Source organism: Paroedura picta, chromosome 6 (assembly GCF_049243985.1).
Source record: "Paroedura picta isolate Pp20150507F chromosome 6, Ppicta_v3.0, whole genome shotgun sequence".
In the NCBI taxonomy this organism is placed as follows: domain Eukaryota; kingdom Metazoa; phylum Chordata; class Lepidosauria; order Squamata; family Gekkonidae; genus Paroedura; species Paroedura picta.
Genome location: NC_135374.1, coordinates 31,438,007 through 31,464,821, shown reverse-complemented (window position 1 = coordinate 31,464,821; position 26,815 = coordinate 31,438,007). Strand labels below are relative to the sequence as shown.

Sequence of the window (26,815 nt, the reverse complement as noted above, 5' to 3'; positions counted from 1 at the left end):
TCCACTAACTATGCCCTTAGTGGTGACCTCTAATCTGATGATCTGGGTTTGATTGCCCATTCATTCACATGCAGCCAGCTTGGTCACCTAGAGCCAGTCACAGTTCCCTCAGAGCTCTCTCAGCCTCACCTACCTTGCAGGGTGTCTGTTGTAAGAAGAGGAAGGGAAGATTATTGTAAGTTTCTTGGATAGTAAAAAGCTGGGTACCAAAAACCAGCTCTTCTTCTTGAGAAGGCAACATTTGCAGTACTACTTTATATCATGACCTTAACTGAGCATGTGGTTAAGGTGAAACTAAGCCCAAGAATGGATTTTCCCATTATTCCACAGAACACATAGAATCATACAATCATAGAGTTGGACGGGACCTCCTCGGTCATCAACCCCATTCATTATGCAGGACACTCAAATCCCAATCGCTCATCCACTGTAACCTGCCACCCCCTTGAACTTTCACAGAATCAACCTCTCTGTCAGATGGCTATCCAGCCTCTGTTTAAAAATTTCCAAAAATGGAGAACCCACCACCTCCTGCGGAAGCCTGTTCCACTGAGAAACTGCTCTGTCAGGAACTTCTTCTGGATGTTTCTTTTGAATTAATTTCATCCCACATTTCTTAATAAGCATCTTCCTCACACTAATAATTGAAGAGATGCTCACTGAGTATGTTTATTAGTACTGTAGAAGTCTTGCAGGAGAATGAACTCTCAAAAAACAAATGAAACCCTGTTATCATGACACAAAAGTAGCAGGTAGCCATGCTAGGCTATGGCAAAATACCACAACAAAAGGCAGAAGGGAGAATGATGGACTTCAGTTGAAAACATAAAAATGTGAAGATGCTAGAAGGATTTGAATTCCTCAACATTTATGTCTATAAAATCAAATGTTGCTTTATAATGAATTGTTAACTAGAAGTCCACAGGTGCACAAAGCAGAAGTCAAAGGACATCAATGCTGGCCAAATGGCTAATTTTAGCAGAACATGTGGCAGAAATAACTGTCACAATCATTTCAGCCACGATTAGTCATTTGGCTTCCAGGAGTTCTCAAGTATTTTACCAGGAAACAAATCATTATTTAAATAACCCCTATGCAGTGAGTAGCTGCCTACATGCAAATCATAATACAAGTGTTCTTGCAAACTATACATCATTGGAAGCAAAATACCCAACCCCAATAAGCGAACACAAGTTAAACAAGAAATATATGGGTAGGTTAAAACACAAGACTATAAACAACTAGGATACGAATAAGCTAGGAGGCATCTGGAAACAATACAAAACACATGGAACCATGAAAGACAAGTAAATTACTATCTTGATCTAAGAAGAGAAACTGAAGGTGTCAGTTCAGCTCCGATCAAAAGACTAGGCTTTAGGCCAGAACATCACAGGTTGTCCCCAGTGTCTAGTCTTGTCTAGTCTTGTCCCCAGTGATACAACTTCAGGTAATACCAGGATTCACTATGGCACGAGAACCATAATCTTTTTGATCAGAAATTCAAGGCAGATTCTCACATTATTTTTATATTTTTCAAAAAACGTGTATTCATGAATGTAAGAATAGTTGTGGGGTGCTGGTTTCTCAATATGTGCAATGGGTAAATATACACACCGTGCAAACAATTTTACATTAATACATATTTACTTATGAATGGACTCTATTAATTTTTTTAAAATGAAAAAAAATCTTCCCAGACTCTAATGGTCTGAAGTGGAAGTTTTCCTGCTAAATTCAGAAAATGTAGGAAAATTATGTATGAAGTAATTGACCATTATTTGAATTTGTAGCTAGAATGAAACACAGTAAAAAAAAAAAAAAAGACCTGCTAAGAAATTAGGCAAAGATAGAATTGTGGCTAATCCAACTCTCCCTGAGGAATGTTTATGGTATGCTCCTCTAGAAACATAGAATCAGAAGGGACCTCATGGGTCATCTAGTCCAACCCCCTGCACTATTCAGGACACTCACATCCCAATCGATCAGCTACTGTAACCTGTCACCCCTTTTCCTTCACAGAATCAGCCTCTCCGTCAGATGGCTATTTAGCTTCTGTGTAAAAATTTCCAAAGATGGAGAACCCACCACCTCCCAAGGAAGGCTGTTCCACTGAAAAACCGCTCTGTCAGGAAAATCTTCAGGATGTTTAGATGGAATTTCTTTTGAATTAATTTCATCCCATTCATTCTGGTCTGTCCCTCTGGGGCAAGAGAGAACAATTCTGCTCCATCCTGCATATGGCACCCTTTTAAATACTTGAAGATGGTTACCAGATCCCCTCTCAGTCGTCTCCTCTCTAGGCTAAACAGACCAAGCTCCCCCAACCTTTCTTCATATGTCTTGGTCTCCAAACCCCTCACCATCTTTGTTGCCCTCCTCTGGACATGTTCCAGTTTGTCAACATCCCTCTTCAATTGGGGTATCCAAAACTGAACACAGTACTCCAAGTGAAGCCGAACCAGAGCAATGTGCAATGAATTGCAATGAAACTCAGTGTATCTATCCCAATAACTAAGAATACACCTCAGCCTACTCCTAGTGTGCACCTGTTTCTGTTCTGTTCAATATATTAGACCAGAACCAGAGAGACACAGACAATGGCTTTCATCTGACTGCTAAGGATGCTGAGATGAAGCGGACTATTCCTTACATAGAGTCAACCTGACACTGCAAAATCATGAGTGCAGCAGTGGAGAAATGGTAAACTTCTAACACTTCACCTCTTCATTAAGATACCCTGATGTCACCTCTTTGCGTCTCAGTCAAGAACAGGAATTTAATAAAGGGTAGGGTTGTCTGTTATTACTGCTCACATTTGGGACTGCTCATGTTCAACAACTGAGATATGTTTTTTGACAGAACTCTGGATTTCAAGTCTGACAGGGGCGGGAGGGGTTACCTGCCAATGTAACCAGAAAAGAAATAATCCTTATTTAAAAGGAGGTGGCCACAATATTAATCACTATGTACTGTCATTAATTAGTTAATGTATATAATGTCCATATGTACCTCTGTCGAATGGCTTCCACAATACCCTGCCAAACCCCACCTCAGAACCTTTGTGTGTTAAATCTGGGCTGAAATATTTCAATGGAGGAGTGGGAATCAATGTGGAAAAATACGGCAAAACATACAAAGAGTCAGCAATTAAAAGAGAATTGGTTCAAAATGTTTTATAGGTGGTATGTAACACCTAGGTTATTGGGTCATATTTCAAAAAATTATGCTATCAAATGTTTTTTTTTTTAAATAGAGTTGGAAGGGGCCATACAGGCCATCTTGTCCAATCCCCTGCTCAACGCAGGATCAGCCCTAAGCATCCTAAAGCATCCAAGAAAAGTGTGTATCCAACCTTTGCTTGAAGACTGCCAGTGAGGGGTAGCTCACCACCTCCTTAGGCAGCCTATTCCACTGCTGAACTACTCTGACTGTGAAAAGTTTTTTCCTGATATCTAGCCTATATCGTTGTACTTGTAGTTTAAACCCATTACTGCGTGTCCTTTCCCCTGCAGCATGTTGGAAATGTAAAGATAAAGTAGGCTCCTTTTTTCATATGTGGTGATTATGTAAAAACACAAAACGATTCTGGGCAAAAGAACATGATGTATTAGAAAAAATGTTAAATATAAAATTCACATTATGTCCTGAATATATGTTGTTGAGTGTGCCTCCGGACAATCTTCCTCGCAAAGCAGGTGTTTTTTTCTTTCATGCGACAACTGCAGCAAGGATGGTGCTCGCAAGAAGATGGAGACAAGAAGATATACCCAAAATAACAGACTGGATAGAAAAGTTGGGAGAACTGACCAAAATGGCAAAGCTTACTAATCTAGTTAATGGTAGACCAGCAGAGAAATTTGAAGATCAGTGGGGGTATTTTTCACAATATTTAGCCAGATAGGTATATATGTATTAACTAAATATGTATTAATATTTATTCAGATAGGTATAGGTGTTAACAAATATGTTAGTAGGGTGAACTGACTTGTTATGGAACTATAATCTTTTGTTCTTTCTTATTTCTATTATTCTCTCTCTAAAATAAAAAAAGGCTGGAGTTATCCAGCAATTAAAAAAAAAGAACCTTTGTGTGTTTAAAGTAGTTCTCCTTTCATGGGTTCAGAATTTGTCCCTCTTAATAAAACAGTAAGTGGTGTTGGGGTGGGCTCAATCCGAGATGGGGAGGCCAACAATTGGCCCCTTGACCCCGGACTGACAAGCGGAGGGGCCAATCAGAAGGCGCGAAGCACCTTCCGATTGGCCCCTCACCAGGACAGACCAAAATTCCATCCAGTCAGCCCAGCCAGGGGCAATGTGGATACATCGCTGCCAGTCTGCCACTGACCACCGGAGGGAGAGCAGGTCAGTAGGTCTGCCAAGGGGGATGAGAACACAGGCTGTGCCACCCCAAGGCTGTCCTATGTGTCATGTCCATCTGTAAATTACCTCAGAACCCTGACAGAGCTGGCAGGAGGCTGATGAGTGCACTCCCTCCCCCTCCCTTCAGGCCTACTGCGAAAGAGCCTCTGACAGGCCCTGAATGAGGGGAGGGAGGTGTTTCCAAGAGCAACGCAGGGGAGTCTGTGAGCATTCCTTTTGAGGGTGGGGAACTTTTTCCTTCTGCCAAACAGTTGACTTACAGTGAGACCACAGAAAGCCCCTTCTCACTGAAAATACTGCTGTGGCTAGGGGTTAGACAAAGCCAAGCCATATGTCTTTCTTCTTTTCAACTCTCTGCAAATTTGAGGCCACTGCACAACCACACGAAACTGGTTCTTTTGTGTCCTGTTTCATTTGCACACCAACCCTGTGCAGTAGGCCTCAAGTCTTTCAATTCAACAACAACCTGTGTGGGAGTCCTTAAATGTTTCTTCTCTACCACAACTGTGTCCAAAGTAGCCCTTTCTGCCTGAGGAGCTGATCTTTATACTCTGCAGGCAAGCTGTAATTCCAGGAGCTCTCCAGGCCCCACCTGGAGGTTGGCTACCCCTGGGTTGGAAATATTCTTGGAGATTTGGTGGTGGGACTTCAAAATCTTACAATGCCTCAGAGTCCAGCCTTCAAAGGAGCCATTTTTGCCTGCAGTTGGGAGGGAGTGGAGCAGGTGTGTCCCTCCTGGGCTATGAGCTATGGCCAGCCCTTACCAGCAACTGTTTGTTTTCTGGGGCGCAGACAGGCAGACCAGCATCAGTCCTGTGAGTCTGGAAAGTGCAGGAAGATCTAAATAAATATTCACAGCCTGAAACTGTAAATAGTGAACAAGTAAATGGCTGGAGACACATGGGAACTGACTTGACTTTTTCCAACCTTGGCCTGGCAATAAAACACCAGTATAAAAAACCTTACTAAGATCAAGACTGCTGTGCACAGAGAGTCTTCCTCTTAGGGTTGCCAGCTTACATGTGAGGCTCTCTACCCCACCTCCCTCATGGGGAGTCTGATATGGGGAGAGAAAGGGAATATGATTGGAAAATGCTTTGAGACACCTGAGGCCTGCTGGGTCACTGCGGCCCATTCTCAGTTCTCTCAGACCTCTCACAGACCCACATCCCTCACAGGTTGACTGTTGTGGGGAGACGAAGGGAAAAGGTGTTTGTAAACCGCTTTGAGACTCCTTTGGGTAGTAAACAACAGGGTACAAAAATCCGTTCTTCTTCTAAGGAGCAATCATGAAAAAAGCATGTGGGCACATAACATTTTATCAACAGTGAAAAAATTGAGAAAAAGGAACAGGGTGGACACCTGTGTACTGTGACTAACCCATGTATATTAGGGCAGAGGGGCATTTCGGTGTCTGTGGCCTAATTCACACAAGATGGGAAATGACCCAGAACTGGGGGAAATTGGTTGCCATATAGTCTTCCCCTAAGAAGAGTCTCCAGTCTGACTTTCCCTTCACATATCTGAAGACATGGCTCTGGAAAGCTCATCTGTAACCACTATGCCACAATTCCCAAAGGTCAGTCCTCTCCCACACTCAATGAACATTCCAAACCACAGGTTCTTGACACCCATATCTCCACACCCATGCCGTCATTTGCCACCATGCCACCACAACCTCCCACACAACACACACATTCAACCCCATGTCCTTACAGACTGGACAACTCCTCCCCTTCCTCTTTCCACTGTCAAGCTCTAGCACCCATTGTATTCTTGGATACAACGGGTTTTGCCCCTAGTAATAATATAAATGACTAAACTACTAGGACTTAATTGTTGATGCTCTGCTGCTATGTAAGAAGAAACAAGTAGCACAACTAAGGAAAAATAAGGAACATTCCTTTAAGGTTCCTAAAGAAGCTGATTGTTGATTGACGAGCTTGTAATGCCACTTTCTTAAAATGTCCTGTACTTCATAGAAAAATAAAAATTGTTTGTATTCTAGTCTAAGACCATATGACTTAAAGAAAAAAATACTAATAATTTCCATGTTGTTCACTTTAAGTGTTTCCAAGTGTAGAGACAGCATTCTACAAATAAGGGTATAATAACCCAAATATCCATGACTCCAATTGCTCTACTCCTAAAGTCAGAAGCTGTGGGCACAAGGATAAAGGGAAAGTCCATATGACAGGAAGCCCTTCTTGCCAAACCTTGGCCCTAGGCCATTTAATGCTTTGTAGACTAACACAAATACTTTTCGTTGTGTCCAGAAAGAAATCCCTATAAGGTGCAAAGGATTGGTGGTAGTGGTCGGTATTACATTTTGTGATACTCTTACACTACACCTCCATTTCCAGGATTGTATTACTGCACTGTTAACTTTGCTCATGTTATAAGAGGTTTCAGCTGTGACTGTGCTGCTCTTTGTTCTCACCATATGCCTCAGAACTAAGCCATTAGACAGTTTACTTTCAATTAGTAGTTCACTTTTGTTTCTCTTCTTGCATCGCTCCCCTTCTAAGAAAAATAAGGAACTTACTAGTTCTTTAATAAGCATTTGTTATTCAGATATGCATGAAGTGTATTATTACAACTATGTTTGTTACATATGATTTACAGAGGTTAACAGCATATCATTTTATGACGATCTTAATTTTTGTTAAGCTTGGGGGGAGTTGGTTTGGTTTCAAGCATTTAGTCATGGCTGCTTGTATTTTGAACCTTGAAAAAATTAATATAAAGGAAATTAAAAACAAAAACAAAAAAGAAAAGAAAGCATTTTCAAAATGATGTGGAAATCAAATCTATCCCTCAGTAATTTGATTTGTAGGAAATGGAGAGAAAAGCATTACAAAACAGAATGCCTTGAAGTGCATCATAATTACTTACATGTGCAAACACCATTGTCTAGGTTCAGGCATACTGTTAATAATAACAGCAATAATAATAATTTTATGTCCTTATATAGGGACATTCATTCAAGAAGCCCGAGGCTCTAGGCAAACATTCATTAATTAAGCCTTTCAAAAAAGTATATCAAGAGGTGCAGAAGTAATATTTCCACTTACAGAGGAAACATGAAGGTACAGCAATGCAGGACTCAGGGATACGTTCATGTTAATGTCCAATGGAAGTTGAACAGCCAAATAAGGAGCTGGAATGAACCCTCTGCATTAAGGAAGATTTTCAGGTCTTAACATTTGTATTTGCATATCCCCAAACCTGCTTTTTGACTAAGCAGTAAGGTATTATGGAATACAGAAACACTTTCATACTTATTGAAGAAGATTTTGAGCATCAGACATAGAACCATGGTGCTGTTGTGAAGTTGTGAGTGGATAAATTTTGTTCTGAAAGATATGAAGACAGTAGAATTGCATGCATAGTTATAGCCTTCTAAGTCCATTGGCTTCAAAGGTTATAGAATGGTCTAATTCTTCTTAGGACTGAACTATATTATTTTCGTGTGATTGAAATATGACACTTTCAGCCATTCTCATGGCTTATGAATGGGATAAAATAGTTGACAGTTCCAGAAAATGATGTGTCCATTGTTGGAGTCCAAAAGGTTTGGTTGTCTTGAATACACAACTACCTACCTCTTTACAGCATGAGCTGCACTGGGCAGTCTATTATTGTTGTTGTTGTTATTGATATTATTATAATTATTACTATTATTCAATTTCTAGACCGCCTCTCTCACACTGTGTTTGAGGCAGTTCACAGCATGTTAAAATACATATAATTTTAGAATATTTACAATTTTAATATGTAACAATATTCAAAACACTAAAACAATCAACTGTCTAGCAATTAATATTACTAATTAGCTATATAACTCCCCCCCCCACTACAATATTTCTGCCACCATTTATTTCCCTGTTGGCCATGGCAGGTATCTGAGTGGCATGGAAGAATGGAGTGGGAGAAAACTGTGAGGACTGGAGGGAGAATCTTCAATAGATCACCCTAGCATAGGCTTTCTCAACCAGGGTTTCATGAAACCTGGAAGGGTTTCATGAATGGGTGGGAGTTAATTAATTTTTAATATATTTTAAAATTAGTTAAACATTTATCAGGCGATGTGACCACATATGGTTATATCAACCTGCCCATCCCTCCCAAAATGACCAGTGATGAGCCTGGAGCAGTGGGAAGGGAAGGGGCCCAGGTAGGTGTATACACAGCAATGCTTCATAACCATGTTCTGCACGATTGCACCACTTCTGGGCCTGAAGAATGTTCCAGGGGTTTCTCAATGGTAAAAAAGTTGAGAAAGGCTGCTGTAGCCTCAACCATAGTCCCAGTGGGAAAGTACCACCTTACAGGCCCTAGTCTCACATGGTAGCTCATTCCACCAGGCTGGAGCTAAGGAAAAAAAAAGCCCTTCCTCTGGTCTAGGCCAGGCAGATGTCTTTGGGGTCAGGGGTTCCTAATACATTTGCAGTACTCTCTGTGGGAATGGCAGTCCCTTAGGTACACATGCGGGAGATCCAGTTTTGCATTCAAGGCAGTTAAAATTATATGATCACTAGCAGGAAAGCCCGTTGTATAGAAAATACAACAGGCTCTAGTGGTTGCCCCCTGCCCCGGCTGGGCTAGCAGCGTGAAGAGCGCACAGGCAGGTGTGGGGCTTTTGTGGGTGGGGTGGGGGAACAAATGTATATGTATATACATATGTATAACATCTGTATAACAATTAGGAATTTTCAGATCATGCAGATAGAGCCTTATGTATATACACATAGGCAAGGAGTAGACAATCCCCAGAATTCATTCCAACTCCCCATTTTGCTTGGTACTTGATAGTAGTCAGACTCCCCTCCTCACTAAGAGGGGCAGTTTGCCCCCAAATACTCTTCATTAGCATTATTATATCGCTTTGCAATTGCCACTTGGGACTAGAAGTATACAAATGTCTGTCAGTTACACCGGTGGTCCCCAACCATCGAGCCATGGCTCCCTCTCCCCGCCCCTCCCCCGAAGTAAGAAACTTCTCAGGCCGCAAGCTTGCGGCCTGGCAAGCTTCTTTTTGCGGGAGGGGGGAGCGGGAAGCGCGGCCATCAGCGCAAATGCGCATGCACAGCAGGTCCGTGCATGCGCATTTGAGCAATGTGCGGCTGCAAACGTGCATGTGCAGCACATGCGCGGCAGGCACGAGCATGCACTTTTGCGACCGCGCATGTGCGGCAGCCAGATCTCCCTCCCCCCCACTGGTCCGCAGCCTAATAAAGGTTGCGGACCACTGAATTACACCATGGACTGTCAAGCAATCACTGCACTCATGCAGAAACAGGAAAAACACACTTGTTAGCCCAGGCTTTCCCATCCAATGAGGACCCCCTAAAACATACTTCAAGCTTCAAGAAACCCCAGAAATGGCACAATCGAGGAGAATATGGTCAGGAAGCATAGCTGTGTATACATCCACCTGCTGACCCCTTTTGCTGTTTCTTCCACTGGACTTCTACATGTTGGAAGATAGCTAAAACTTTTATTTTTTCCAAAGTTATATATTGCACCATCTGAACTCTATTTTTCCCTTTGTGTGATTGTGTTTAAGTTAAATTGTGTGAAAGTGTGTTCTTAAGTTTAAATTTGTTTTCAATAAAGATCCTTTTTGTTAACTTTCAACTTGATCTCTGTGTAAGTTTCTATATATCCTAGTATACACAGATGGAGTTTCCTGATGTTGCCCTTTTCACAGTGTCTCCTAGAAGTTGCTAATTCCCCCATCTAAATTCGGGAGACAGCCTATTTTAGGCAACAGCACCCAAGACCAGAACTCCATCAAAGCACCCAAGGGACTGCAAGCAATGCAGGGGCCAGTGGTATGGAAGAAAGTATTGGGAAGGGCTTATGCTCATCACTGCTTCTGAGATCTGTACAGCCAGCAACCAAGACCAAATCATTAAGATGCTGGACATGCTTTTGGAGCTTGGCTTGTTTTTAGCAAATCTCTAAGAATAATCTTCGTTTGTCCGACTTTTTTTACTAGTACACCAATATTTTCAGAGGAAGATTTTTGGGGCACTTTGGGGCTAAAAAGGGGCCTATAACTGACACAGATTCTGACCTTCAAATGGATGTTGGGCAACATGCACAGTCCTGCTCCCCCAACCTCAGAAATGTAAAGAAAAAAACTACAGCTAGACTAATCAGTAAGACAGATAATGTTTCAGCGCACAAGGAACAATAATCGAGGAAAGCTAACAGAGAGCCAGCTTGGTGTAGTGGTTAGGAGTGCCGACTTCTAATCTGGTGAGCCTGGTTTGATTCTGCGCTCTCCCACATCCAGCCAGCTGGGTGACCCTGGTCTTGCCACAGCACTGATAAAGCTGTTCTGACCAAGCAAATAATATCAGGGCTCTCTCAGCCTCACCTACCTCACAGGGTGTCTGTTGTCGGAAGAGGAAAAGGAAGGCAAATGTAAGCTGCTTTTGGGTAGAGAAAAGCAGCATATAAGAACCAACTCTTCTTCTTCTTCGTCTTCTAGATACCTACATGGGGTTGCTTTCTGAAAAATGGATGCCCTTTGTATGTTGCCACTGGACACTCAACTAGATCTTCACCAGGCACAGCACATATTTTCAAGATTTCTCCAAACAGAAAAACTAAATACATGATTAACAAAGAGATATTCAGGATGCAAATTTTGCTCTTGGATATCTAAGTCCCTGAAGCTGGATAGGGAAGATCGGCGGAAATACCTGTGTTTATGGCACATATAAGTACCATCAGTATGAAATGGTACCTTAGAGGAAACCCTGCAAAGTTACATTAAGATTTTATTTGAAAGGAGGGAGTGCCTTTATGGTAGCCTTGTCTGAATGATACTAAATTTACCAGCATGCCTTGCTAAATAGAAAGAGTACCTTTGATTTCAATCAATAGTTCTGTTGAATGAAATGACAAACAGATGCAATGGGAACTGAAAAAGATTTTCAAAAAGACAAACTTTATAAGGCTGAGAAGTTTTCTTACTCTATTGCAACTAAATTACAGATTAGTATAAAATGTTGTTCCTATAAACTCATACATATCCCATGCTTAGTCCAGATGAAAACCTATCAATTTTGCTACATACTAGTCTCTTCTGGCCACATAAGTTTTATAGAACATCATTAGAAGATGGCTGCAATAATAGTTCAGAAGTCTAAGAAACATAAATTCAGACACCTGAACTGATGCCTATGACTGATGAAATTACCACATAAACTTTTAAAAGTAAGAATCAAGAGTTGTTTAAAATTTAAGACTGTATTTAAATAAAAATTGACAAAATACATGGTCAGTGGAGGACAACTGTTTGGGTGGCGAAAAGCTCAGGACAGGCTGATTTTTCCTTGAATGTTTAAAATGGTAAGTACAGACATGATCACACAGCATTGAGTATGAAGGAAAGGAAGTGATACAGACTTCCTGAAGATGCTGGAAAGGCATTGTGCAGAGATAATCAAGCCAAGGGTCTGGAAGAAATTGAGGTCCTTCTGAGCCCATGCTCATGGACCACTTCCTCATTTTCTTATTACAGACAACTATTTTCAATGTTCTAGCACCGCCTTTATATTCTGAGGCTTAGTAACAAGAGTGAACACTTCTGTCCTTCATCTTCTGATTCTATGGAGACAGTTCTGGGAACAGATGCCGCAGCCCTCATGTTGAAACCAGGAAGGACTCACTTCAGATAAAGAGGCTGCATAAGATCTCAAATTCAACTCTGTGAAGCCAGATCTATGGCAGGCATGTTGCAACAATTTCAAAAGACCTGTAGGTAAAGGTTGCTAGCTCTAGCACTTCATAATTTTAAAACAAGCATACTACCACTGAGTTAAACAATGTTTGAAGCTTTCCTTGAACTGAAGTGCCTCTTCCTACAAGAGGAATTTAAGTTCAGGGACATCTCCCTAGGCTGGAACGTTCCAGATTGCCCATTATGAGCCCTCAAGAAACACATGTGTCACAGCAAGAATATTTGATTAGGATATGCTATCTTTGTGATATGTAAAACTAAGACTACTTTTTGCAGTTACAGTATTTCTTCTACATTAGTACTTCTGAAAGAAAAAAGAAAAAAGAGCTAGCAAACATATACTGCAGCTTGCACTTCCTATCTAAAGGGCAGGTAGTACACTACTGTTCATCCAGGCTGAACAATGGCTTCAGGGACAGGTAGGAGAGTGGGTGGCTTTGGGAATGAAAGTGGCCATCTTTTGCTCTTTCTTCAGCCTCTGCATACCAGTCATCCACTCTACCAATTTATATAGCAGGCTTTCTCAACCAGGGTTTTGTGAAACAATGGGGTTTCTTGATGGCCCTGGAAGGGTTTCCCAAATGGGTGGGCATCAATTATTTTTTAAAATTGTTAATCATTTATTGGGTGATATGACCATATATGGTCATGTTGAGCTGGTCTCCCTGCCTCCCCCCTCCTCCCCAGTGGCCGATGAGCTTGGAGGGAGTGGAAAGAGGAGGGTGTCTAGGTGCGCATGTATGCCTCCCAACCGTGTTCTGCACAATCGCACTGCCTCTGGGATTTCTTGAAGCCTGAAGAATGCTTCAGGAGTTTCTCAACGGTAAAAAAAATTGAGAAAGGCTGCTATATAATATTAAACTGAAGACCAAAGACACAGGATTTGATGTGACAGGAGAATTCTGTTATTCATAACACTGTTCTAAACTCATTCAGATTGGAAAAGCAACCAAAACTGCAGAGGTATAATGAATAATAATTCCTAATTTTACATTTTTATTCTAACAATAAAACAGTTGCAAACTCACAATTACTTGTGGGGGGAAGGAAGTGTAGAAAGAGAAATAAAACCGATGATCACTGGAAGATCAGAGTTCATAGAAGAAAAAGAATTCAGGAGCACATTAAATTTACCATAAACAAGGAGTTTCATACCACATCAGTGACTGCTACTATAATTCATTTGTCATATAAATTATGTCCATAGGGAAGGCTCATAAAATTAATTAGGCCAGAGACAGGGGAAAAACAAATCAAAAACTTTTCAAAGCTGCAACAAACACAAGGTTCTAGACAGAGCAGCATCAACAAGATCAGTCAAAATACTTCCTCTCTTCCCATGGGGCCAACATCATCACACAGAGAAATTTCCTGGCCTTATCAACTCGAAGGAAATTATACTGGTTGCTCTCAAGGACACAGTAATATTGAAATTTCAAAACTGAAAGCAACACGCAGCCTTATATGAATTACAAATTGGATGCAAAAAAAGAAATGGCTTGAAATGCCATTGGCTAGCGTACATGTTTAATGTAGCAAAGCAGATTTATCCCTTTATTTCAGGCCACCAACCAGCTCCACCACTAAGCCTCTGTTCTTTCACACACCTCAATCACAGAACATACTATGACAATGCAACAAATCATACCATTTTGCAAAGAGACAATAACATAATCCCACTGAGGCTTTTGCATCCTGATCTGCTGCATCCTAAGTCGATCCCTTAGTCCTGACTGATGACCTAAATATCCATCATTATATTTACCAGCATGTATATTCTTCATCTGTTATGCTTTTGTTATCCTTCTCTCCTGCCTCCAACCAACTGTTTTTGGCTGAAACACACTGCAAAGCCTTATTGGAACACGGGCCTATACTTTCATTCACACTGTCCTGTAAAACTCCAGGAATTCCACCACTTCAGCCAAGTGCATCCTTAATACTTTTGAGCAAGTTCCAAATCAGCCACATCTCAATACATCTTGCAGAACCCCAGAAATGACATGTCAAATGTTGTAAGGGTGATCATGTGAAGAATACAAACATGACCAGTTCACTTTTTTCACTTCTGATTTCACCTCAGTCTATACCAAGCTCTTCAAGTGCAAATCTATGAAATTTTCCAGTGGACGTGAGGTTTAAGTTCAAAGAGGCTCTGAAAACATGCCAGCACCTGCTATTCAACAGCCTCCAGATGAATATGGTAAAGACTGAGTTGCCAAATGCTCTTCTGTTTTCAATCAACAGGTGGTTTGGCAACTAGGATGCTTCTTCCTTGTGGGCTTTCACTTTTGGTTTGAAAAGAAAAAGAGACAAACAATACCTCTTCAATGCCGTATTTCAAGCAGACGGTCTGGAAACGAAGGTTTCATTCCAACCAACTTGACTGGGGTCTTGCCACATGGAAGAAAATATTCCAGCTAATGCTGCTCTCCCAGATAGATGTTAGAGGGGAAAAAGAAGAGAAAAACAATATGAAAAACAAGCTCAATTTTAAGTAGATCGAAAGTATGGTGTATAATTGCTGCAGTTGGTGGGAAAAGGTGATGTTTTTCACGATAACACTGCTGTACACAATTTTAAATGGCTTGTATGCATTAATCTACAATTTTAATTCTCATATAACACAGGAAGGAAATCCTAGCTTACATCAAATGTATATTTGTTTTACATCATGGATATTATACAAGGCAAAATAAATCTAGGTACCTATGTGCAGATGTATATCACTAATATATACTTCTAGAGTCCAAATCAAATCAGACCGTGGAACAAATCATGTATTAGAAATACTTCATTATAACTCCGAAGAAAGGGAAAGATAATTTTAAAAATGACCTAGCATGTAGCAGTAATTTATATGTTTATTTAGAATTTTTTTCAGGGGCAGCATATAATTAAAATAACAAATTAACCATAGAAAAACAAGCCATTAAAACAAGCTCAAGAACACAAAAGCAGCATATAGTATCCACACACCATAACTCAACTGGAAAGAAAGCAACTTATATCCAACCACAATTGAGCCTTTTGTTTAAAAAAACAGTAAAGGAGACATTGTGAGCCTCAAGAAGGAGGGAATTCCTAAGGTGAGGTGCCACTAGACTATAATACCAAACAATACTAATATCTACTCCACATTCTACAAGGAGCATCCTTTAAAGGTCCCAAGAATGCACCTAATTATATCTTTCAGACAAGCTATGTGCACATTAAAACCAATGTTTAATCTCTCATAACTTCAGTAGAAATCCTATGGGAAAATCCAATCACATGTGGCGATAACACTTTACAAGAACTAACAGCTGTTAACTTAGCAAGTGCACATATATAAGGCTTAAGGGGGAGACAACAAATGGCCACCTTATCATTCTGAAGTGTCTGTTTAATTGTACACTACCTGATTATAGCCAGTGATGCTCCAACCCAAAACAACCATACATGGACCCTTCTTCTGTTAGAGACTTTAGGGGTCTGTTTGTGCCAGACATTGTTTTGCTGAAGTTCTTAGACAATGATCAAGGAGTTAATCCAAGCCAGTTTTTAATCAAAGTCTCATGCTACCTTATAGGCTAACATTAATTTTTAAAAAGGGCCTTGAAAGGGTGGCAGGCAGGAGGGCGTCCACAGAGCACAGCGGCCCAGCTAGCAAGCTGGCCATGTGAGTCAACACAGTGACACAGAGTGCAGCCAGCTGGCCTTCCCCACTCCCCCAGGTGGGTGGAATCCCAGCCACAAGGACTGTGCCACCAGGGTGGCTGCTGCACCCATGGTACCATGGCGTGTGGCTGCCTGGCCTCCCCCATTTACCAGCGGGCAAGAGGCCTCAGAGCGTGATGGCTCAACTATAGGGGTGGGCCACCAAGGTGGCTGCTGTGTCTATTGTGCTGCAGTGCATGGCTGCCTGGCTTCCCCTGCTTACCAGTGGGCAAGAGACCTGGGAGTGATCCAACCACAGGAGCTGGGCTGCCAGGACTAGCACAGTCAGCCTCCTCCCTGGCTTATCTGCTGCCCGCTCTTCCTCTTCCTAAGGGCCTGAAAGGAATGGGGCGGGGAAGACCCACGTGTGGCCCTCAGTGGGGGAGTGCCTGCTCTCTACTGGGGATATATCCCCCACTAAGGGCCAATCAGGTAGGGTGCGTGTCATTTGCACACCAACTAAATTGTTAGACTAGAGAAGTCCCTAACTTGTTGTCCCTATGGGTACTTGAATTTTTAAGAAACAAAAGTGAATGACACTAAAAATGTAGGGATGGAGGCCAATCACATAGAATTAGGAGCTTCTGCAGAATTTTGGAAGACTGTGTCAGGAATCCTTCTTTAATAAGCTGCTGGCTCTGAATGGGCTCTTCCTTCCTGCAGATTGAAAGATAGAATTGACAGGTCTTCTGCTATAGCAGGACATCTCCTTCTAGCAACCTCATGACCTCTGCTGTTAGTTGGTAGGCTGATGTTGGTGTGGAGGGTTGGGATGGTGGAGAAAACACTGTTACATGGTATAACACCATTAGTAAAACCATCATTTCCAATTAATCTAGAGCACTGTGATGCCACTTCTTAGTTTGACCCAGAAATGATGTCATACTGATGTCTCTTTTCTCCCAGTCTCCTACTAGGGTCAATCACTGGAGCACAACTGTATGCTGTGACAAGTTAGACTCCTAAGGCTGTGTTTTATTGGAAGTGATTCCCTATGTGGAACAACTAACCATACAAGATCTTATTTGATGAAGTACATGACACAGAACCTCAACCCAGAAATTCCGTCCGCTGCCTTTTTACAAGGTCTAACCAGAACAAGAGAAGAGATTTTACTACATATTTTCTTGCATGAACTTTATTTCACGTTTGAAGCATAGAGCCAACACAGGTTCTTCTTTTTGTTGCTCCCTACATTGTGGTTTGCAGAATTGATTGTTGTTATGGTAACTATGGTCTCCCCAGCTACTGGTGAGCTATGAGAAGTCACAGTGCCAGATCCTGGTTGGGAAACTCCTGGTGATTTGGTTTTGGTGCAAAACCAAAACCAAAAAAGGAACACAACCCAACCTTAACAGGTAGGAACTCAGAATTTGAGCTGTACAATAAAATAATGTAAAACTTGTTGATTATTTATTGTACTGCACAATTAAAAACAGAATAAAAACTTCATAAAAACTATACAGAACTAACAGCACATAAGACCAAACACGTTTTGACCCTACTGGGTCTTCCTCAGTGGTCAGAACTGTGATGATACTTCTCTATATCAAATACTATATTCAACTCTTTATGTAGCTGAGTGGTTAAATGGGATCAGGAAGACATTGGATTGTCCTCATTATTTTATGTGACAAACTAAAATTAAAATATGCCATTTTTGACTTGATTGGGTTAACTACAAGATAGTATGCTTTATCATAGGTCACTTGGCCCAGGCTAGCCCAATCTCATCAGGTCTCAGAATAGCCCTGGTTAGTACTTAGACAGGAGATCACTAGGGAAGCCCAGAGTCTCTATGTGGGGGCAGGCAATGGTAAACCTCTTCTGACTGTCTTTTGACTTCAAAATCCTATGAGAGTGAGGTAAATTGGCTGTAACTTTATGGCTCTTTCCATCACCAAGAGGCTACTATTAATTTAGGAGAACAATGCTTGTAACAAAGTTTCTACTATAATTACAAAAATAATAACAGTAGTATGTCCTACCTTGAACAGATTTTCTCTTTTCTTTATTATAAGCTTTGTTTTAAAGAACTTGATTAAAACTTCATTAGTGCTAATAGGAACAGCATGGCTAAATCACTGCCCATTCAGTTACCAATATGACCCTAAAGAATGCCTCTTAAGTGGAAGCAAAAGTTGGTGTGATTGGAGCAAAGAGACCTTCTGCTACTAGCTTAGCAGTTCTGCTATCAGGCGGGAGCCCTGCTGGTTTTATGAAACTGTCTTAAGAACTCAGGAGATGATAATCGGTATTAAAATATTATATTAAATGCAAGTGCGAGCTTGCTGACTGCAGCATTCATCACAGCAAGGTCGAGTGGAGATCTGCAGATGGTAACAGTATTCTAACAATCAATGGGTTTAATTTATTTGAAATGGGCAAAGTGCTAGAAGAGTTCATAACTAGCTTATTAGGGTACAACTACAGTGTCATTATGCTGGTCCTTATTTTTCCATAAAAAAGCAGCCAGAAAACCATATAACAAGGTACCCATGTATTTCTAAACATATCCTATGCTACTGGCTGGCTTTAAATTTGTCATACTTCTAGAGCAAGGGTAGTCAACCTGTGGTCCTCCAGATGCCCATGGACTACTATTCCCACGATCCCCTGCTAGCGTTTGCTGGCAGGGGCTCATGGAAATTGAAGTTCATGGACATCTGGAGGACCACAGGTTGACTACCCCTGTTCTAGAGGACCTGAAGCACACTAATACTGCGCATTAATCAGTAAAAGCACACTCTTCTAATTAAATGATAAATACTACATGCTTTCCTTTCAGCTGCTTCTCATGTGCCTTCTCACACCATCCTTGCAATAGTGAGCCACAGGCTTTAAACAATTTGAAGATGTTACGCTACTTTCAGTGACATGCTGTTTAGGGATTTGATTATGCTCCAAACTGATCTTCAAATGGTAGAAGCATAAACTAGTAACCAGGGTGGTAGGAAGGAACCAAGGTGGTAGAAAGGTGTGGAAACATGTTCATAATAGGTTTGCAACAAAAAAAAGTGGATTTGTGAATAAAAGAGATGTTTTATTGCAGTGGTCCCCAACCTTTTTATCACCGGGGACCACTCAACGCTTGACAATTTTATTGAGGCCCGGGGGGGGGGGTAGTTTACTCCTCTACTCTCAACCACTGCCCTGGCGCTCTCTGATTGCTATGGTAATGTTTAAACATCCCTTCAAAATAAGATACAGACATGGCACAACAATGAAGTGTGTTTTAAAGGGCTGGGGGGTATGAAGTAAAGGGCCGGGAGGGGGGGAGACGGCGTCCTTCGCGGCCCACCTCCAATTAGTTGATGGACCACATGTGGTCCGCAGCCCACAGATTGGGGATCGCTACTTTATTGCACTATTTAGACTTACTTTATGGGAAAGGGGCACAATGAGCAATGGTCCAGTTCTGTGTTCAGTAGCAAGCCTGTCAGCATTTTGCACGAGGAACTGTCTAAACAAAAGCTAATAGTCTACCCCAAAAGCTAATTGGTAGATTTGTTTTGTTTTTCAAATAAAAAGCCAGTATAAATGTATCTACTGATTTTCATATATGAAACAACACACTATTAAGCCAGGTTTATGAGCTTTTGGCTTTCGGCTGGAAATCGGGCACAGTTAACACTTGCTGCCTGTTCTCATAGAGGGTGAAGAAAGCCACACTGAAAATAGCACTGTCTGGATTTACTTCTGAGTAATGTCTAGGATTGGATAGCATACCAGGTGTTTTTTGACTTAAATGGAAACAATTCATGGCAATGTTAGTATCTCAGGTAAAATGGGAAAGGACAATGAAAAGAGTGACTGGCTTGAGTTGTTTCTCCACTGATGCTGTGTCTGATGACAGAGCACAGCAGCAATGGGGCCTCCACACGGCAGTTTCTTCACAGTTCCTCAGTCCCTTGGCAGTAGCCATTCTGTCCTCACAGCACCAGGACTTTTCTGGGTTTTCTCCCCCAACTGCCCATTAAATATCATTATAAGATTTTTTAAAGTCTCTAGCCCCATTTGTTATGAAGAAAGAAAGAAAGAAAGAAAGAAAGAAAGAATTGGTTCTTATATGCCACTTTTCTCTTCCAGAAGGAGTCTCAAAGTGGCTTACAATCACCTTCCCTTTCCTCTCCCCACAGAGAGGCCTGATATTACTGCTCAGTCAGAACAGCTTTATCAGTGCTGTGGCGAGCCCAAGGTCACCCAGCTGGCTTCATGTGGAAAATCAAACCCGGCTCCCCAGATTAGAAGTCCACACTCCTAACCACTACACCAAGCTGGCTGCTTGTTGTAAGAACAGCAAAGAAAGAAAGAAAGAAAAGCAAGCTGAGAATTCATATATTTTTATAACATTAATAGGGACAAAGCCCACTGCATTCAGGAATACAACGGGCGCTAGATAGATTGGTGGAAGAACTCTGCGGATGGCCTCCCCCTCCCCCAGGACCTGGAAAGGCTGCAGGTGGAAGGCCCCCAGGCAGGGAACTCACCAGCAGGGGCAGCATTCACGCAGCAACTCTCACACAGCCTCTGAGCCTCGGAGGGCAGTGGAAGGAGGGGGAGTCAGGAGGGGTGGGACAGAAAGCGATTGGCTGACCACTGGCAGGCCAGTTGGAAGAGGAGGCACTCAGGGGCAGGACAGCCACCCTTAAGTGCTGAGTGGCACTTAAGCCAAGAGACACGTTTCTCCTCCTAGGCCTTGCCAGAAATATTAAGTGGAACAAATAACAATATTCAGTTGCCAATAAAAACACAAATGCAAACAAAGCCCATGGTGATATTACAAGGAAATGGCTGTCATAAAGACAGGAGCAGTGAAAATGGCTTCCATGTGGGAAAATATGAGCTTTCCAATCCATGTGACAGACATCAAGGCATTGCTGTGAACTTTCAGAAATCTATATAACAAAGCAGGTTTGCAAAAGATTGTAGAAAGAGCAGGATGCAACAAAATGCTGAGGGGAAGCAAGAAGGGGAAAACTTTCCAACAGAATCGAACCCATGGCAAGTTGGAAATGGCCAAAATCTAATCTCATGGAACCATGTCTAAATATAATATAAATGACTCATATAATATGACTTTTGAGTTAGGCAGAAATATCCACAGATAAATGGGAGGCTTTTGTGCAATGGGTAGCCCTGGGACTCAGATGCAGGGCAAACATCCAATACAAATCCAGCAGAGCATAATTCATATTGCACCCCCCTCAAAACAGCCCAACTGGAAACACCAGTTGCAGTGAACATCTGCCTCATGCTATTATTTCCTTCATTTACTCCCACCTTTCCTCTCATCATAAGATTAAATAAAGTATAATAGAAATGCAGTAAGCAATCTTTCTTTCTGAAGGTTGTTATTGCCTGTTGTATTTCTCCTTTAATCAGTAGCATCAGTAACTACGCAAGTCTGTTGTTTCCATGCTTTGCTGCCTACCTGATGCTGTGTTAATATCACATCTCAGGTTTCTTAAATTACATGGGAGGAAACATAGAAAAGCATTCCACGGATATATCAGGGTTTTCTGACACAGGTAAAAAAAACCCCCGATCATGGAATTATAAAGGAGAATAAGAAGCAGACACGCTTCTACAATAGAAGAATACAACATGCAAGCAGCAAACAAGAAAAAGTTGATCGTGAAGTAGAATATGTAACCTGTCGATCTTTTCCTATAATTCTTAAGAGTTCAGCATTTTGTATACCATGTTTCATATGCATTGTATCTCCTTGTAAAATTAGGCCGGTACAACTGGTACCTGCCTCCCCCAAAAGAATTTGTATTATTGGGTAAAACTCTGTTTGGGATGCCTGAATACTGGTAGATTATCATGGCAATTCATGTGACTAATATATATTTGAGCCCCCCCCCCCTTTTAAAACACCTTTGAAGGGAAGAAATGTTGAGCAAAAATCCAGCAGGGAATGATGGCACTTTATCCTATTCCTGCTATTCCCCTGTTTTAATATGCCTAGTCAAAGTGCTTTCCTGTCCCACAGGATTCAAAATGCGGTTGTCCACATTTTGAACACCTCAGGGGAAAAGCAGTTGAGGAGAGGATTTGGAGAGAACCTTTCTTCCTTTCTCTATATGGGCCGCAAGCAATTCAACACACATACACGTCCACATCCTCAGACAATAAGTGGAAACGAAGAGCTTGGCCCTCTATCTAATACAACCCATTTTAACTTCTCCCTATATATAATGTAGTTTTGGGTTCAATGACAGCTCAGCGATAAAATTAAACAAACTGATGCATGGCACCATCTTTATCATCCTTTTAAGAACAGACTTTTTGCAGCAGGAGAGATATTATGTTGAAACCTCTGTTGGAAAAAAACAAGAGACCAAGACAGAAAGGCTACTGAAAGCGGGGAGGCAAAGCGTTCTTCTAAGTGTTTTGTTTCTAAAGTGTTGCCAGTCATAAAAGAACTTGACGTGCTAATATCTGTTCATTCAGACACTTACAGACATGCTAAGAGCATGACGGCTAGCAGGCTCTGCATTTAAGTGCTGTTACTGAGGCCCCCAAATATTGACAGAGTGCCAGACTCTAAGATACTATTGATGTACGCAGCCGGCCTCTGCTCCAGACACCTATCAGACAGAATCTTTAAATGTCACAGATTAATGAATTTTCATGAAACTGAGGATATGTGCGGGTGTGTGTTAGTGGAAAAGAAAAGGAATGATTTGAAACAACATTTCCCACAGAATCCACAGTGACTAGCCCTTATCCTTTTTGCAGCTTTCTGGCCTGAAGACAAGATCTTTATTAAGGAGTTATAGATTCAGTACTTGTCTATTATGAGCATGGGGGACTATTACATCATCTAATTCAGTCTCATGCATGGAAACAGAATTGGACACGGGTGCTTACTATCTTTTTCAGAGAGCCTGTGATCAGATGATCTCGACTCTGTCTAAAAGAATAATAATAATAATAATAATAATAATAATAATAATAATAATAATAATAATAATAATATATTATTTACTAAAGGAAAATAGGCAATGATGGGCCTAGAGGAGGTGGGAAGGGGACAGGCCCTGGCCATACAAATCCTTGCTTGCCGAGGCTTGTCACACATGGTAGCAACTGGAATCCAGTGAGGCAAGAACTCTCATTTTAACTTAATTCATGTGTGGGGAGACAGAGCAGTGTAGGTTTGCTCCAGCCCTGTTTCTGGCATTGGGGGGTTGGAGGCAACTAAGTGGCATAGGCCTGCCACAGCCCTGTTTTTGGCACTGGGGGGGGTAGAGACAATGGAGTGTCACAGGCCTCCTCCAGCTTTGTTTCTGCAGGCTCCCACTGCAGTCTACCTTTGGAGAAGAAGAGCAAACTGGTAGCCAGCCAACAGTATAAGCATGGTTCTGTTCACAAATCATCTGATAATATTTCTGTGCTGTCATTTCCTTTGCTGTGAGAATGGCCTGGTGATGTCAGATCCAGTGGGAGTGTCTGAGTGATGTCACTTGTAATATGTGACTTCTAGGATGTGGCAGGAAGGTGTGGCCTGCTGACATCACTTCTGGGGTTTCCCAAAGTCTGAACAATGTTCCAGGGAATTTTCAATGGTAAAAAGGTTGAGAAAGGCTATGCTAGACAGGAATTCAGTGACCAGGTTGTTTGAGTTCAGGTTACTGTCTAGCACAACGTTTTCAGTCTTTCCAAGAGGAACCCTCGTTTTGTACTCTTATTTAAGATTCATGGTTTGAGTTATCTTGCATTCATCAAAGTTGAATGTAAAATGTTGTCATTAGTAAGTAGCTAGTAAGTAGATAAGTAGAATTCACAGATATAAATGGTAGTATGAGTTTACTTAACAATTTCTAGTTGGTAATTCTAACATTTTTACTTTGTAGCTAAGCTACTGAGGATAGCTGTGAAAACCTGTCCATTTTTTTGGCTTTGTGTATTGATCTGATCTGATGATTTAAAGACCATTCTTCTTCTTTATACTTTGTTGTGGCCAGTCTGTCAGCTTCTTCGCTTATTTGCTCTGCAACAACTGACAGGTCACTTTTTCTTCATATGAAAACCAGTAGTGACCTGAGCCTCCAAAAAAAAAAAAGGAAGGCATCAAAGGTCATGATCAAGTTCTGGATAGAGTGTAAACTTATTAGCCACACCCCACCAAGATAGGGGAGATGCGCTTCCTCATTCATTCCTTTCTTCCCCAGCCACAGGACCCCCATATTCATTGGGTTAAGCATTAGACAGCTCTGTTGATGCCATCTAGACACAGTCTCCAGGAATTTGGCCAATGTAGCAATGACACATTTGTAAATCATGGGTGGTTATATGAATGGCCAGTCTTCAACTGCATGTATAACATTTCTGTGAAAAACTCTGAAGCACTGGCAGAGTTTTGTGTGTAAAAGAAAACAGCAGTATCACCTTCTCATATGATTTTATCCTATACTTTGACTAAATGTGGTGACATTTAGTGGTGTGCAAGAAGAGGTATTCAATGATTTCTTCATTTCTCGGTTCTTTAAATTCCTCTGAAACAGTTACGTGCCAGCACTAGGAGTAACATGTTTCCTTCAGGCTGACCCAAGATCTGAACAGGGGTCTAATAAAACTCAGGCCAAAATAAAATTAAGATCTATCTGGAAATCCACCCATCTATGAAGGGCAATTTTAGTTGACCTTGGTACTAAAAGTAACTGCATCTTATACACAATGTGAGAAGATACAGGTTGAGCTAGACATTCTGCCAGCTGTGAACAGTTCCTCCCCAGCAATTATATCATTGCATAAATGGAATAAATGTTTTATCTGTCTGTGTACTGTAAATGTTTACGCTGTGTGAAGTTACAATAAGTGGCATCAAGGCCACAATACTCTGAAAGACTTTTTCTTACAGAAAGTTCAAATCCACAGAAACTTTGGGCACTGCAAGAACCGTCAACTGCCATAGATGGCAAACAGTATATTCAGAGAGCCTTTATTTTCAAGTTAACTTGTTGGTTAGGTAGGTTGTGACTGCCCCCCCCCCCCCCCGCTTTAACACAAGCCAAAAGAAGGGCTCTTACATTTCTCTGGAGTATTATATTAGATCCAGACTAGTTTATATTCTTTAGTTTTGGGCTGTAACTACACAGAAGCCTTTGTCAATGTTATGCTCAGAGAGTACAGAATGAATGAATGAATGAATGAATGAATGAATGAATGAATGAATGAATGAATATCTCCACACTGTAAATCACTGTAAAGTGAAATCAGTTTTAAGGTGGTTCCTCAAAGGTGTTCAAGTCTGCTACGCTTCATTCATTATACAGGCAAACCATTACTTTCCAGTATTTGATGTGGCTTGCTACAAAGTTTTTAAAAATACTGATAACTAACCACTTATTCATTAGTGTTTTGAAAAAAGGCTAGTTGGGAGAGAAAAGGAGTTAATTAGGCTAAAAACAAAGGAATGAAAAGTAAATGGCAGGAAGAGTATGACCTTTGCTGAAGGTGATTTATTTCTCTGTAGAAGATATGTAGTAGGATCTTGCACCTGGAGGCAGGTGTTGCCAGGTTTTTAAGAGGACTATAGTGCAGACTGCAATCCACATTTTAATTCTGATTTAATTCTTAACACAGAAAGAGATCCTTGAGAAGCACAATAGCCACAGTAAACTTCTGACTTTAATCCTACTAATAACCAACAAAGGGAAAAGTAATGTTAATATGTTTGTCATATTTATGTGAGAAGCACATATGCACTTTTCAAATCTCCTTTTAGTACTTCACCAACTAGCTTTTCAGACCTTACCAGTTACTCTAGCCATTGCTCAGTGGCTGAACCATCAGTTCTGGTAAAGTTATTGCTTTAATGACATGCTTTGGAGGGAGTTGGTTTTAATAGGTTTAATAAGTTATTATATCACGCATATTCTAAATCATCAGCTGCCATGTTGGCCCTTGTGAGGGAAGGGAGGAGGGATATACGTATTGTTTATACATTTCCCCACAATTCCTCCAGCATCTTAAACAATTTTTGAGCCAGTTTTGGGAGGACGTAATAGAAGAAGAAGAAGAAGAAGAAAAAGAAGAAGAAGAAGAAGAAGAAGAAGAAGTCACAACATGTCACAAGATGTCATAGTCCCATTGTATATGGCACTGGTCAGACCACACTTGGAGTACTGTGTGCAGTTCTGGAGGCCTCACTTCAAGAAGGACGTAGATAAAATTGAAAGGGTACAGAGGAGAGCGACGAGGATGATCTGGGGCCAAGGGACCAAGCCCTATGAAGATAGGCTGAGGGACTTGGGAATGTCCAGCCTGGAGAAAAGGAGGTTGAGAGGGGACATGATAGCCCTCTTTAAGTATTTGACAGGTTGTCACTTGGAGGAGGGCAGGATGCTGTTTCTGTTGGCTGCAGAGGAGAGGACACGCAGTAATGGGTTTAAACTTCAAGTACAACGATATAGGCTAGATATCAGGGGGGAAAAATTCACAGTCAGAGTAGTTCAGCAGTGGAATAGTCTTCAAGAAAAGGTTGGATACACACTTTTCTTGGATGCTTTAGGATGCTTAGGGCTAATCCTGCGTTGAGCAGGGGGTTGGACTAGATGGCCTGTATGGCCCCTTCCAACTCTATGATTCTATGATTCTAAGAAGAAGAATTGGTTCTTATATGCTGCTTTTCTCTACCCAAAGGAATCTCTAAGCAGCTTACAGTCACCTTCCCTTTCCTCTCCCACAACAGACACCCTGTGAGGTAGGTGAGGCTGAGAGAGCCCTGAGATTACTGCTCGATCAGAACAGCTTTATCCGTGCGGTAGCAAGCCCAAGGTCACCCAGCTGGTTGCATGTGGGGGAGCACAGAATCAAACCAAATTAGATGTCCGCGCTCTTAACCACTACACCAAGCTACACTACACTAAAATGAATGCTGCAAAGTGAATGCAACATTAAGCTGAGATCGGTCACGTGAAGCACACTCCTACAGAGAGATTTGACACCATTTTTCAGGTC

At 41.4% G+C, this 26,815-nt stretch overlaps 1 protein-coding gene across 22 annotated transcripts in view; it reads right to left on the bottom strand.

The window, feature by feature from the left end:
* ZBTB20 (zinc finger and BTB domain containing 20) overlaps window positions 1-26,815 on the bottom strand; it is a 643,318-nt gene that overhangs the window by 209,799 nt on the left and 406,704 nt on the right. For all 22 annotated transcript variants that reach the window (XM_077341935.1, XM_077341943.1, XM_077341936.1 and 19 more), the window contains one exon: window positions 14,466-14,568. The gene's annotated coding sequence lies outside the window, so the exon portion shown is untranslated. The remainder of the gene's footprint in view (window positions 1-14,465; window positions 14,569-26,815) is intronic.